General features: G+C 38.6%; 1 pseudogene; it reads left to right on the forward strand.

Moving 5' to 3' along the window:
* Window positions 1-817: 817 nt before the first annotated feature.
* Window positions 818-2,105, forward strand: LOC112860437 (annexin A11-like; annotated as a pseudogene).
* The last annotated feature ends 11,092 nt before the right edge of the window (window positions 2,106-13,197 follow it).

Below are 13,197 nucleotides of genomic sequence, written 5' to 3' on the forward strand. Positions count from 1 at the left end.
TTTTTAAAAATTTTTAAAAATGTTTTCTTTCTTTCTTTCTTTCTTTCTTTCTTTCTTTCTTTCTTTCTTTCTTTCTTTCTTTCTTTCTTTCTTTGACAGAGAGAGACAGAGCATGAGCAGGGGAGGGGCAGAGAGAGAGGGAGACACAGAATCCGAAGCAGGCCTTAGGCTCCGAGCTGTCAGCACAGAGCCCGATGCAGGGCTCGAACACACAAACTGCGAGATCATGACCTGAGCGGAAGTCGGACGCTTAACCGACTGAGCCACACAGGCAACCCTTCTTTTTTTTTTTTTTTTTTTTTTTAATTTTTTAAATTATTTTTAGTTTTTTATTTATTTATTTTTTTATGTTTTTTTTTTTTATTTTACAATTGCCTCTTAATGTAGGTAGCACATGTGACATTTTTCATTGCCCATGTTGCCTTCATTTTAACTTTTCCTTGAAAAAGGACATATGTAAATCGTAACATATGTATTGCATTAAATATGAAATATACTATCAACAGAATCTACTCTCAGTATTCAACTATCATTGCGTTGCCCATCTTACTTTCTAGAAAAATCAAATGTAAACTTTGCTAAGAAGGGTGAGTTTCCTGAATCATTACCATCTAATATGTCAGTGAAGGAATGAAAAATGGGACTGGTCACTGAGGTATACACTTCTCTTTTAGTGGGTAAGACCTTTTAGCCAAATTTAGGTCATGATTTGCAAGTAAATATTCTATTTCTCACGGAATCAAGGGGGGGAATGTAAACTCCCTTGCTCTGATTTGAGGGCCCCAGCTGGACCCAGCTGCATGCAGGCAGACCCAAGATGGTGTGCCTGGGATGGATGCCTGCAGAGAGAGCTGCTCCAGCTCGAGTCCCTTTTCACCTCTCGCCGCCCCTTGTGCCCATGGCCTGTGGCCGGATCTGTGAATTATGCAGGGTATCATCTGCTGGCAGGGGGCTACCCCTCCATCTGCACCAGGTGGTGGTGACTGAGGAGGTGATAGCCACCCCCCCCCAACATACACACATGCCCCCCATCAGGATGGATAATGTGGCAAACTACGCAGGGCAATTCAACCAGAACTACCAACATGTCTGGAACATTCAGAGGAACCAAAGTGCCCAGCTTGTACTCTGAGACCCTCTAGTACTCCCTGGGGGCTTTAGGTAGCCCTCTTCCATCAAGCAGCCCATTCCTCCATGTGGATGTACCTGTACCTTAGAGGAAACCCACACTCAGGGTCCCCAGTGTCAGGCCAGCCTATGTTGTCCCCTGGACAACTGCCAGTGCCACCTCCTGGACAGCAACAACAGCTGCCCAAGATACCTGCACCTCCACTGTGCCTCAAGCACACTCTGAAAACCAAGACTCCTGGTTTTCACCCCCTATTGACACATATGCTCCTGTCTTTCACCCCCTAAGAGATGATGAGGTCCTGTGGGAGGCTGGGAAAGGCTGTTGGCTTGAGGAGCCAGCCTTCACAGGCTGCCCAGAGCGTTGCTCCAACAAGTGATGGCAGAAGGTCTTCCAGTCCTTCCCGATGGCCCCAAGATTGGATCAAAGATCTGAAATCTGAACTGTCAGGAAACTTTGGGAAGGCAGCTTGGCTCTGATGAAAATCCCATCGTCTTTGAGGTTTGTGAGGAAAGGGAAGCCATCGAGAAGGCCCATGCCACCGGAGCCTGCCCAATTGAAATCCACACGTCCCGTGGCAGTGAGCACACCCGGGAAGTGAGCGGAGCCCACAGAACAGAATTGAAAACGACATTGGAGAGGGCTATTCCAGACAAGTCAGGACACCTCCAGAGGCCCCTCATCACTGTCTGTCAGGAAAACCGGGACGGAAGGGCTACAGTGGGCATGCCATGCGCCCAGAGACATGCGGAGCAGGTGTAAGTGGCTGGGGAGAGCCGCCTGGGGACACAGGAGTCCAAATCAGCACAGTTCTGTGCTTGCAGAGCCAGCCCCACCTGGTACCGTTTTCAATGAGTATCAGGGAAGGGCAGGTGCGGACACTAAGAGCATCTGCAGGGAGATGTCTGGGAACCCGGAGCAAGCAACCCTGGCGGTGGGGAAATGTCTCGGGAATACGCCAGCCTGTTTTTGCTGAAAGGCCTGTGGGAAATCAAATAGCTCTGTCCTGGGTTAGGAGATTATAGGGAACGCATTGCAAAGCAGAACACTGCTTTCTGGCCTTGCTCAAAACAGCGGCCATGCTTCGCTTATCTAGTTAATGTACATCTAGGGGCACTCACTTGCCTTATCTGGTTAATGTATATCTAGGGGTTAGGTCCTGCCTGTGCTCATAAATCCCTTAGACCATGTTATCTCATGGAATATTTTACCCTGTCTTAACTTGTTTTTCTGCACGTTTTCTATATATTCTTATCGGCACGTGGCTCACTGAGTATCGTGCAAGACTTCCCTGAGCCTCCCTCTCACCTCTCTTGACTTGCATGGAATCTTGAGTAATGCTTTCTGCCATCCTGGGCTTTACTGGACAAAGCTGAAAGCTGAACCCACACATGCCCAACAAGGCCATGAGGGGAGCAAGAACAAAAGACTGGGCCCTGAATGGCATCCTGGAGTCTTGCAGGGAGATCGACCACTCATCAGACATCAGATTGGAGAATAAGTGGCTGTATGGCAAGTTGCTCCTCCACGGTATTTTAGGAGACATTTCAGGGGATTACTGGAATATTCTGCTGAAGATCCGTGGTGGCAATGACTAAGCAGTGACCGGTGACTCGCTTCTATTCACCTGCTGGTAACAAGCAGACCAGGAAAAGGCCAAAAAGATGTCTACGTGTTTCCCCAAAATCCACAGAATAGCCCTTGAGATGTCCCAGTGCAGACCATCCATTGAGCCATGGCTCTCCCCTCCTCCTGCCCCTCCTGATCCTATACACTGCTGATGCTGAAGGACCCGGATCAGTCCCAAACTCTCTCAGGATGCCTTTTCCTCCCCAGGCCTCACAGCCTCTTGCTGCTAAAGTAGATGTTTAATTTACTCACTCATGCAGTCATTACCCTTTGCTTATGGCTGAGACACTTGGTTTTATTTTGGTCATATAATTTTATATTTTATTTGGACACACACACACATGAGTAACTGCTAGACAGATGCATATAAGTCTCTTTACTGCAGACTCATTTTGGGTGAGAGAGGTTGGGTGTGGGAGCACCACATGCTGAAGGAATAGTAAAAAGGAAGACCTTTAAGGGTTATCTTTGCATTTCTGGTGAGAACGTGTCATGAGCTTTGTTATTGCCATGTTCACTCCTTTCGAGAAAATAAAAGACAAAGAAAAGTTCAGAAAATCATCTATTCCTTCTTCCATGAAAAACCAAGAGAACACGGTAATTTGTGTAATTTTGAGTGTTCCTTAAATATGAATGTCTATAGCCAAAAGCTGTTTTATAATTAAAGTCAGTCAGGTCTGGAGTGTTGGGGGCAGGGGACAGGTAAAACATATAATACATATGAAAATTTTATATTTTTAATTTAAAATATTTATATATATATATAAATCAGTACTCATGTTTATTAAAAAAAACACACACAAAACAAATGGATCCGTACCAGACACCTTAGAATAGTGGTCATTGTACAGTAGATAATTAGAAGAGAGGAATAGACTGTTCTCAGCCCCTGCTGCACCAAGGTCACTCTCTAAAGCCAGAGCCACCACTAGCTCGCCAAGGCTTCAGGTGAAGGAGAAGCTGGGTGAATAAGGAGGTGTCTACACCATGCATGGCTCCTGCAAAGCTGAATGCCCACAAATCCACCAGTGGTAAACCTCCAAGAAGCAACTGGCTACTAAGGCCATTTGCAAGAGTGCGCCCTCTACTGGAGGGGTGAAGAAACCTCATCGTTATAGGCCTGGTACTGGGAGGCTCTGTGAAATTAGACGTTATCAGAAGTCCCCCTGAACTTCTGCACTTCTAGGGTTCAGCTATTGGTGCATTCCAGGAGGCAAGTGAGGCCTATCTGGTGGGCCTTTTTGAGGACCCCAGCCTGTGTGCTAGCCATGCGAAATGTTACCAGTTGGGCTGAAAGCCATCCAGCTAGCACACTGCACGTGTAGAGAACATGCTGAAGAATCCACTATGATGGAAAACATTTTATTCTTTTTTTAAATTTTTCCACTTATTTATTTTTGAAAGACAGAGAGAGACAGAGCACAAGTGGGGGAGGAGCGGAGAGAGAATGAGATACAGAATCTGAAGCAGGCTCCAGGCTCCAAGCTGTCAGCACTGAGCCCGACGTGGGGCTTGAACGGACAAACCATGAGATCATGACCCGAGCCAAAGTCCGACGCTTAACCGACTGAGCCACCCAGGTGCCCCAACATATTATTCTTTAAAAAAATTTTTTCTCTTCTTGTTCTTGGTAGTTCTGAACATTAGGTATTTCCCCCCATGGGGTCAAAATGCACCTAAGTATAAGATTGCAAGTAGAAAAATAGGGCACAGAAATTGGCAGTTTTTCCATTTTCATTTGTATGTGATTTTTTAATATAAATGCGGGGTCATAAGGCATTAATGCAAGTCAAACTGGTTCAGTGAACGCGTTTCAGTAGTTCAACATTGTAACAATTATAAGTAAATCTGTTAAATTTATTCTGGGAAAAAAAGAAGAAAGGAATAGAGATAAAAAGGAACAAAGAGAAATGAATAAAATGAGAGAGGTGTTGGGTGAAGGGGGTGAAAATGTGCAAACTTTTAGTTATAAGATAAATAAACCAGCCACAATTCTTAAGTAATTCTTTAGTATTATTGTGCATTTTACAAATTTATTTAGCCTTACACCTGATCGTTTCTGCCAACCCAGGTGCAGAATCCCAGTTTCAGAATAATTACCCACTAAGAATGCAATTTAAAATCCAGCGCTACCAAAACGAAACAAAACAAAAAACATGGCACCAATATGTATCTCACTTATTTGTAAATACCTGTTGATTGTGGTTTTCTGATATTAATGGCCCTAGAGTTTGTGTTGTCTGTTTGATTACTATTTCCTGGTTTTCTCTTTCTGGAATATCCATTATAGGAATTTTACATCTATTGGTCTGTGTCTTCCTATGTGTTCACTTTTCTTTCTTACACTCCATATCTTCTCATTTACTTCTACCTTTGGTGAGGGGAAGTTTTCATGAACTTTGCTATCCAGCCCTTCTATACATTTTTTTTTTTAATTTTAGCAACCATTATCATTTTACAATTTTAGGAGCCCCTTTCTTGTTCCCTGATGGTCCCTATTGCCTATCATTATTTTTCCTTATTTCTTTAAATGATACCGTATCTTTTCAGATTTCTCTTATTAGTTGGCTTCCTGTCATGTTAAGTTGACTCATTGAGAATAATGGCATGCATTTTCTCTGCTGTTCTGTTGTTCTCCCTTTGAAGAGAACTTAGCTGTGCCCTGCCTACCTAAATTATTGTCTTTCAGATGTAGGGTCTGCGAGCCCTCTGTCCATCAGCCAGGCCCCTTGTTTAGGTAAAAATCAGTTTTTTACTTTTTTTTATACCTACTCGGCATAAAGACAAGGACATTGATGGGTCTCTCCTGAGAGGAAAGGCTACATCATTGTCTTGTCAGTGCAGTGGACTAGAACTTGTGTCTTTTAGTTTATCTGTCAATAAAATTCAGTTTGTATAAAGTCATCCATAAATTCTTCAGTCTGGTTCACTTACATTCCATCATTATCATTATGATTTTATTGCAACCTTTACTACTTTACTGTCATTTCACTGTGATTTTATGGGAGGGATACAGATAATAACAATAGCAAAACACACGCACACATGTCCCATATACAGCAAACATTTACACAGACACACACCCATAGACACAGACACATACACACACAATAGTGTATTAGTCAATGTTTTCCAGAGAAATGGAACCAATAGGATGGATGGAGAGATGGATAGATACATAGATAAGATAGATTTAGAGTTTTGTTATAAGGAATCGACTCATACAATTATGAACGTTGACAAGTCCCAAGATCTGCAGTCTGCAAACGGGACACGCAGAAGAGCCAATGTGTGCTTCCAGTCTGAATCCAAAGGCCTGAGATGCAGGAGAGCTGATGATATAAGTTTCAGTCTGAAAGGTGGCAGATCCAACCACAAGAAGAGCCAAAATTTCAGTTTGAATCTGAAGCCAGAAAAGACCAATGCATCAGCTCATATCAGTCAGGCAGAAAAGGGTTCTCTCACTCAGATTGTTTGTCCTATTTGGGTCTTCCGTGGATTGGATGAGACGCACTCACAATAGGAAGGGAAATCGGCCTTTTTCAGTCTACCAGTTCAAATGTTAATTAATCTCATCCAGAAACTTCTTCGCAGACACACCCAGAATATGTTCAGTCAAATGTCTGGAGATATCGTTATTATATATTTCATAGTATCTTACGTTTTATAAATATATGGTGGATTCTTGTTATTTACAGTGTTACGTTCTAGAATGTCACTGCAAACAGGAATTGGTGAACACAGGATCTTTTCCCCTGAGAAGAATTCAAGGTTAAGTTTCGGTGACCTCTAGTCCGAACATTTTAGGCAAACATTTAATATATACCCTTGTTTCATATGTGCTTCTTGTTAAAGGTATCCTGTTTAATACACACTTTGATCCATAAACACTGAACTCATGGCCCACAGAACTATAACACATGCCTTACGAAAACTACTCTAACAAACGAAGAGTGTATATGTTTTCCCTGTAAAGTACACCACACTCATGCATAGGAGCATTAGACAGCACCTCAGTCCTACGCCGGGGTCATTTTATTTTTTAACTTATTTTTATTTATTTAATTTATTTTTTAATGAAATTTATTGTCAATACAATGTATTGTCCATACAACACCCAGTGCTTATCCCAATGGGGTCATTTTGAACAGCGAAATTAGCCACAAAAACTACAAAGATGCAAAAAACTGTGACACTAAAATAGGCTGCCAAGAGGATACTTGTTTATAGCATAAGACCTGATGCGAGAAGGCAGAATGTCCCCTTGCTGGACCTCAGATGAAAATGCGCATGTCAGGTCATTCACATTTTTTACCACCCGGCACATGTTCGCCACTGATCACGAAAGCACTGTGAGTGTTGATTTGGGATTTAGACACATGTTTTGGACTGAATGGGTGAATGACAAAGACAGACTATATATATCTACCATCTGTAAGTTGCTGTTGTTAGCACGAATGTCCTTTAACCTGCAAGAACCTTGGGATGGTTCTCTAGCTGCGTGGGCTCCATATCTCCCCTCTTATCTACTCTGCCTTTTGGAAAACAATTTCCATCAACCAGAAAACAATTTCTTTACTTTTAACAAAGTGTTTGATTCCAAATATTTTATCCAGATCTCTAGATTACGATATGTTGCCATGATTTAAATACCATAAGGCACAGTGTTAGATTTTGTTAATAATTTGTTGATAAATACAAAAATGTATTTGAAAACTGGGATCTCATTTAATATTTTGTAATCAGCTCTCACAAACTCCCTTGTAATCATTTCATAATTTATAGCAGTGAAATAGAGACTTTAAACCAACTGGGAAAAAAAAAAAATAACAGGGAATTTGTGCTTAGGTAGAAGTTTTACAAATTTCATTGAGAATGTATTAATAAGCACACCTTACATGTAAATGTTGGTTGAATTGTTTGTTTTTGCTGTTCATGGAGATCTGACACGATCTGTTTTCTTATATGCTCTTTATAAAGTAGTTTGGATGCATGGCTAAGGAGGCAAACAGCTTCTTTCTTTCCAGACAGCATCCTCTCTGCCACCAAGCAGTTGCTTTCACTGTTTTTTATCCTTCTCCTCTGGCTGCATTCTTCCAGCTCCTGAGGAGGTGGGAATGTGCCTCACTCTCTTCAATATCAGCTTCAATCCTAGGAACCTCGCTCTTAAAATAGCAGTGAACATAAACCATCTGCATTTAAGTACTTGACATTTTGGTAAAATATGACAGCTATACCAAAAACTCCAACTGTTTGACTTGAATTTCTTTGATCTTCTTTTTTTTTCTTTCTATTTTTATGGGGCAAAGGTTCAAAAACAGCACAGTTACTGTTTAATGAAAACAGCAGGCAATGCTTTTCACAAACAGAGAACTACTCTCCTATTCCCATTTGAGAGACCTGAATTTTAAAAATCTCAATTCCTCCTTGGAAATCATCCTACTTTTTATTCAAATTACAAACATTCAGGTTACCAACTGTTTGAAGAATCGAAAGAGATTTTCAATTTGAAATTGACATAAGAATCCTTTTTGTTCCAACTGGGAAAAGAAATTCGGCTTGGTGCTTATGAATTCCATGTAACATAACACCTTTCCAAATAAGGCAAAATGCATTCCGTAATGCTATTTCCATTCTTCCTTTCCTTCCTTTCTTCGTTCCTTCATTCCTTCCTTTGCCCCCTCTGTCTCTCTCTCCCTTGATACTTTTTTGTTCCCTTCTTCCATGACCTTTCTTTCCAAAATTATGCAGTCATTTCTATGGGTTATAAGTATTTGACTCTATCATTCACTCTTTACATATTCATTAACTGTATATATGCACTGAGAGCCCAATCAGTACCTGGACCCATTCTATGTGCCGTGGACAATGCCTGGAAACCCTTGACTTCATACAGTCTACATTCAAGTAGGAGGAAAGTTTATTAGACTAAATAAAAAATTAAATTTTTTTTTTAAACTCAACACAATAAAAGAATTTATGCTTTTGTTTAGGGAAGAATAAAGTAGCATATATTTTCCTAATCATCACTATTTCTTATTTTGAATGAGAAATAAATATTCCTAATTATAAATACAACATAGAGTTAAACATATTTAAAAGCGATTATTTGGTTACCCCTACCACAATTTAAATTCGAGGCACTTTCTAAATGATTTAAGCAGCTTATCTGAATTCAGCAGAAGGAACCAATTAAGTAAGTCTGTAACCAGTTTGGAAATCTGAAAAGCACTGGTCTTCTGACCAAACACAGACCAAGGAAGCCAAACTTGAGACAATATCCACACTAGGGGTACCTTAATGATTCAGTTATGTCCACCTTATGGCTGACCTTATCTCTTTCCCTTTCTCTCTTCCTCTGAACAGACATGACTGAATATGTAGAACGAATACCGTTAGGCCCCCAACAGAATGCCTGGACAATGTTTCCTGTCATTTCATTTAAATGTAAAATAAAATTATGGATATAGCATTGCATAATCTTTATCTACATATACAGATATATTGTATTCACACCATCCTGTAATTATTCAGTCTTTTCATTTATATGCCTACTTATTTAGTGTTATTGTTCTTTTTTTAATGTTTATTTATTTTTGAAAGAGAGAGAGGGAAGGAGAGAGAATGCAAGTGCATACATGTGTGGGGGAGGGGCAGGCAGAGAGGGAGGCAGAGAATCCCAGACAGGATCTGCACGGTCAGTGCAGAGACTTTCAGGACCCTCGAAGCTCAATCTCACAACTGTGAGATCGTGACCCGAGCCAAAATCAAGGGCTGAACGCTTAACCGACTGAGCCACCCAGGTGCCCTTGTTAGTTTTTGATTCATACCAATAAAAATAACACTGGCTTTTGATAATTTTTATTTTATTCTTCTTTTTAGTTTTAACAGACCTGGGTTTCTGCAAATTGTTCTAGGAATTTTTATTTTATTAGACTTCTATTTTATTTTATTTTTATTTTATTAGAATTTAATTTGATTTGATTTTAATTCCAGTGTAGCTAACACACAGTGTTATATTAGTTTCAGGTGCACAATATTGAGACATTCTAGCAAATTATCCAGTTTATTTTTAGACAATAACATGGCTGAACCTGAAGGATATCGTGCTAAGTGAAATAAGCCAAATGAATGACAAATACTGCATGATTCTACTTCTCTGAGGAATCTAAGATTGGCACCCTCATAAAAACAGAGTAGAATGGTTGCTGCCAGCTGTTGGGGGCAGGGGATACAGAAGATGCTGTTCAACAGGTATTGAGTTTCAACTATCCAAGATGGGTACGTTCTAGAGATCTGCTGTACATTTCCCTATCTGTATCCAACCTGTATTGTATTATGTACCCCTTTCTTTTCCATTGTGATTTAACTTTCTCTGTGGTGTTGTTCTATGCCATCATAGCATCTCTGCAACTACTTTTAACATCTGTACTTGTATTTTCAAGGTGTCCATTCTCATTGTTCACTTCCCTTGAATTTTAATGTAAAAATGACTTTTATAATTGCTTCCTGTTTCTTTGTGTTAATTCCAAATACATTCTTTTTATATCTGCCCAAGAGCCCTCATTATTTGATTTTTTACAGGCTCAAGAGGACTCCCTCCGCAGAACTTTTCTTCTTCAGAGTTTGCTTAAAGTCGTTCTAATCTTTCTTGACTTGCCCGAATCAGGAAACGTAGAATGCCCCAGCAGCCATACAATTGGGACTACTTATGATCTATATGGGAGGATTGGCAAACTAGGGTAGGGCCAAAATTAAGATGAATAGTGAAACTGGTGTGTGAGATCACGGTCTTTCAACAGGTTATTGCCATGTGGGCAGGCGGCACGGTTGTTCACTAGGTGCTGGCAATATTCACTCAACTGGGCCAGCTGGGCATTTTCACACAACATGCAGTTTGATGATTTTTTTCTCTCTTTTCTTCCAGAGGGTTTGCCGTCTCCAGGGTGTTTCACAAATATTATCATATTTATAGTTATGAGTTACAGTTATGAAAGAGAGACTATTTAAATCGAGATTTATCCCGTGATCACTTCACAATGCATGTAAATGTTGAATCACTATGTGGTACACTTGAAACTAATATAATATTGTATGTCAAACACTTCAGTTAAACAGATAAATAAATAAATAAATGTTATCAATTTTCTAGGCATTAAAAAAGAGAGAGAGAAAAAAGACATTCTTTCCCAAATACAATCTGCTTTAGATATTTCACATGCGATTTTCTATATACATGTATTAGTCCTAAGCCAAATATATACGTTTTAATGACTTCTTAAATAGTACATTTTTAAAATTATAAATGGCATTCTTAGAAATATAGAAAACAATGAAAATCATGTTACAATATCTTTAAGGTAATATGATTTATATATAGTTGTAACTATATTTAATACATATGCATACACACATACTTTTGCAACATTTAAATCATAAGTACCGGAGAAGATATATGTATGTATAAATTGTGTGTATGTTTCAGATTTCTTATAAATATATTCCAATCAAATCATGTAAAAATATGTATTATTTTAAATTATCTTTCAAATCAGCCATATTGCATTTTACATGTAATTTTAACAATAATCTCTAATATGTTAACTATCTTTGCCTGTTTTAAGGAATAATATTAGGCAGACATAAAAATAAGTACATACTGCATTAAAAAGTTATGACTCCCATTCCTTATACTGTCCGTTATTTCTGAGTATAGTCTTAATAACCTAATTTTTGATTGGCAATTAGTTTCATGGGTTCTTTTTTAGGAAAAGTCAGGTTTTTAGTTGAGACCAAGAATTATCTTATCATCATTTAGTGACAATGCATAATGAAAAGAATATCAGTGTAATATCAAAAGAGATTTTTATGAACTTTCATCAGGAACCTATTAGAATTCATTTGAAGAAACTGACATGTAGCATATTACTGCAATTTACCTTTGTGCATATGAGAATGAAATTCAACTTCCAAAACTTATTGAAGAATTGGGGGAAAACTCAGGTACAAATCAAAAGCAAGACAAGACAAAGAAATCTGGGGTCCCAGGTCAGAAAACAATGTGGGAGAATTATTTGTGGACAACAGATTGATGGTATTTGTGATCAGCTGTTGGAACAATAGCATCTCCAGCAGCTATAATTGGAAGAGTCTCCTAACTACATTATAATACCTGAAGTTATTAGTATTTTTGAGATGTTTAAATCCAATTTCTAAATAATAAAATTCTCATTAGGGTATTTTTCATAAGACTATATTTTAGTGGGAATCCTATATTTACAGAAATAAATCAATTTTTAAACTACTTCAACTTTAAATGCAGTGTTCCACAGAAAGAACTTATTGCTACTTTACATAGTCTAACAAACTCGGCCTCAATGAAGCATAATTTATATAGCAGAAAGGCCAGGGTACTTGAATTGATTTGACAAATATAAGCCAAGTAGCCTTGAAGAAGTTGCTTAACCCATTTGAAACTCATTTCCTCAAGTGCAACTTAGGAATTGTGGACTCCATGAAAATAAATGAAATAGTGTTTGTGAAATGCTGTTTCTCTAATACAGCAGTCAACAAACCCCACTTCTCCTTCTTTCCCTCAACACACCCACCTCTCTCCTTCTCTCTCTCTAACACACACACACACACACACACACACACGCATGCACACAGATACATAAGACTTGGCAAAGGCCTTAGTAAAAAATTAACTCACTCTTTTTTCTAGTGAGGTGGGAAATATTGGCTATTTTTATCACAAATACAACAAAGGGAGGCATAGAACCTCAATTATTGAAAAAAAAAGTGACTGTGTACCTTATACGGATACTTAATATTAGAAAGGATCATGGAATTTCATTTTATATTTTTGTTGAGCTCTTTAGCTAATGGCATGATGACCTGTATTCTGCTTTTATTATTTCTTTTCTTGTTTAAAATGGATAATCTAGAAAGCTTCTTATGTAACCTCTCTAATAACTTTCTATAACTTTTTTCAGTGAGCCATTAGAAGGACAAGGAATAAAATCCATAGTTAATGAAGATCACTTAGAGAAGACAAACCATCCTGCTTTGACAAGGTTCAATGTTCTTTGAATTGAATCTGGGATGTTTTCCAAATCTTATATGTAAAGATATAAAGTTCCCTTCTTCAATTTTCTATTAATAGAGAAACTTTTGTCTTACATTTTTCTTTATTTTAACATTGGTATGAGAAGTCTTTATTCATGTAACTGACTATTTGCTGCGCATTTAATGTGAATTTACACATTTTATAAAGCTTTTTCGAAAGTAATGTCACATAAAAAAGATAATGTTACATAATCATAATCTATAAATTGCAAGGTATGAACCCCAAATATATATCTAACAACACAGAGCCCTGGTGTGAGTTCTGTTTAATTTACAGCTCCATTGTGACAGCCACAATTCATTTATGACAG

Source organism: Puma concolor, chromosome A1 (assembly GCF_028749965.1).
Source record: "Puma concolor isolate L17-30 chromosome A1, mPumCon1.1.hap2, whole genome shotgun sequence".
Taxonomy (NCBI): Eukaryota; Metazoa; Chordata; class Mammalia; order Carnivora; family Felidae; genus Puma; species Puma concolor.